This window comes from Erythrolamprus reginae, chromosome 4 (assembly GCF_031021105.1).
Source record: "Erythrolamprus reginae isolate rEryReg1 chromosome 4, rEryReg1.hap1, whole genome shotgun sequence".
Taxonomy (NCBI): Eukaryota; Metazoa; Chordata; class Lepidosauria; order Squamata; family Dipsadidae; genus Erythrolamprus; species Erythrolamprus reginae.
Window position 1 is genome coordinate 99,852,683 of NC_091953.1, and position 3,219 is coordinate 99,855,901.

Consider the following 3,219-nt stretch of genomic DNA (forward strand, 5'->3'; position numbering starts at 1 on the left):
ATTAACTACTGTTTTTAGCTTAATGTATATGATAACACTCCAGTTGTTCTAACAAGCAAAATGATTAGTTTACCAGGCTACCTCAGAAAGCAGAAATTATAATGACATGTATTTTTAACTTGTAACTTTATGCTGTGATTTCAAAATCATTGCTTTGCCTGCAATTCTTTTGTAACACTAGCTTGTATTTGTCCTATTATTTGGAGAAAGACTGACAACTTTTCACTGAAAATAATTATTAGTTAATGTTCATGCACTATATTAAGTACAAACAGTTGAATCTTACAGCATCATGTACAGCTCATGCAAGTGTTTTCAATAGCAGAATCTCTTGTGTTTCAACATCTGATCTCCACTCATCAACCATTTCCTGGCTTCTTTGTTGAAAATAAAAAGCGCTGTATTTTCTGTTTTGAAAACAACAGAACTATTTCCTACAATCCTATGCTCTTTTAAAAGCCTTCTAACAGTGCAATATCAACAGATATACTAGCTAAACATCTGGTGGGTACATTTAGAATTACACTGTCTCAGCAAACAAATCCTTTCAGAAGATTTTTTTTTATCACTCAATAACTATGTTCACAATGATACAGCTAAGACTGTGATGCTACCCAGGAAATATAATTTTACCTCTGTGAGATGGCAGCAAAGAAATAGGGGTGCTCCAGTTAGGAAGTACAGATATCATAAATGTGTCAATGAAGCTATTTTTGATTATTTTAAACTTATCTTCCCACACATGCACACTCACATACACAAACTGCAATAGCACAATTAGGTTTGTGGTCTCCATGGAGTTAAGAAAGATTTATCTATCCCACTCTTTCTGCCTATGTGTCTGAGGAGAGGAGCTGAAGAATGAAATAATCAGAGACAAGAAAATCTAAAACAGTGGTTCTCAACCTTTCTAATGCCGCGACCCTTAGTACAGTTCCTCATGTTGTGGTGACCCCCAACCATAAGACCAGCGCCAATTCTCCCAGCAGAGCTTTAAGCTGATTGGCAGGAAAGTCAGAGGGATATCCCCACTGTAAACGCCTGATTGGTCAGATTGTAAAAATATGTTACAAGGCGCCAGAATAGAAGCTTTAGTTCCTAACAGCAGGGGAAATTGGTATTTTCTCATGGTCTTAGGCTTAGGCAAGACATGGTCTTGTGAAATGGTCGTTCAACCCCAAAGGGGTCACAACCCCCAGGTTGAGAACTACTGATCTAGAGGGTATCACTTTGGGAAGCTGTTCTAGCACTTGTTTTTATGCCAATAGCCATCAGAAAGTATTAATGGAGAATTCACACACTATTTACACACCATGATTGAATGTGAAAAATGTATTTAAAATTACTCTTCTATATTGTGCAATGTGACATTAAATTGGATGCTTATGCTTCTTATTGCTGATGACACAATCGGTATCGTTCAATTATCCACAATTCATATAGTCATATCACATTCTCCTCTCTCTGGAACGTTTTGGATATTGAATGACAATAATTTGTCTAATTTGACTCATGAATTCTATTCACATAACACTAGTCCAGCCCATTACCCAATCAAATCTTGGACAAAATTAAAAATCTTCCCCAAATTCAAGAATTTTACCAACTTCAGAAGACTGGAAGGCTGAGTCAAGTTGGAGCTGCTCAGAATTGAACTCCTGGAGTGAGCAGTGAGTTAGCCTGAAATATGATGATGATGATGATGATTATGATGATGATGATGATGATGTCAATGGATGATGATGTCAATGCAACACAGCAAATGAGATCACTATGCTTATTATTATGGTTATTATGGTTATTATGGTGATGATGATGATGATGATGATGATGATGATGATGATGGTGATGGTGATGATGATGATGATGATGATGGTGATGATGGTGATGGTGGTGATGGTGATGGTGATGATGATGATGGTGATGATTATTGTTGTTGTTGTTGTTGTTGTTGTTGTTGTTGTTGTTGTACTTGTATGCCACCCCTCTCCAAGGACCCGGAGCGACATACAATATTGCATTCTAACTATTGTGCCACCATGGCTCTCACCACCAAAATGATACACTTTCATACATTCATGGAATTATGTATTGGAGTTTCCAGATAATGAATCAAAGTGCTTCAAAACCACCATTATGAAGAAAGGATGGCTGCTCCTATGACCTCAACTGAAGTGAATACCATGGATCTGCCCCCAGACCCCTCTCTGAATAAGAGTTCAGAGGAGCAGGGTGAATTGGAGTCAGCAGAGGAAAATGAGGAACTAATTATTAGTCAGGTTTGGGGCTTAGAGAGTGGTAGCCTGATGCAGAAGCCTTAGTTGGGTTGATTGGACAAGTGACATGCTGAAGTAGGTGAGCCACAGTTGCAGCACAGGAGGCTCCAGGCAAGGATTAACTGCTGCCGTTAGAAATGAGGAGGAAGTGGAGTCTTCTGCTGCTTCTGATTCAAGGACATGTAGAACAGAAAGGAGATAGACACAACACTGGTCAGCTAGATTAGTGATTTTCAACCTTTTTTGAGCCGCGGCACACTTTTTACATTTACGAAACCCTGGGGCACATTGAGCGGGGGTAGGGTGGGGGCTAAAAAAAGTTTGGACAAAAAATCCTCTCTCTCTCTTCCTCCCTTTCGCTCTATTTCTCCCTCCCTCCCTCTTTCTCTCCCTTCCTTCTTTCTCTCTCCATCCCTCTTTCTTTCTCTTCCTTCCTCTCTTTTTTGCTCTCTCTCTCTCTCCCTCCCTCCCTCCCTCTATGTCTTTCTCTCTCTCCTTCCCTCCCTCTCTTTCTCTCTCTCTATTGCTTTCTTTCTCTCTCTTTCTCTCTCTCATGCTTTCTTTCTCTTGTTCTCTTTCTCTCTTGCTTTCTCTCTCTCTCTCTTGTTCTCTTTCTCTCTCTCTTTCTCTCTCTCTTGCTTTCTTTCTCTTGTTCTCTTTCTCTCTTGCTTTCTCTCTCTCTCTTGTTCTCTTTCTCTCTCTCTCTTGCTTTCTTTCTTTCTCTGAGCTTTGCGGCACACCTGACCATGTCTCACGGCACACTAGTGTGCCACGGCACACTGGTTGAAAAACACTGAGCTAGATTATGTTCTGCTGTGTTCTCTGGTAGGAGCCTCCCGAAAATTCAAGGGTACAAATTTCAGACACACACACATTTGAAAATTCAAAACAATGTTCTTTATCCCAAAATTCAAAATAAACTAAGCACTCTTTTTGTATTGCA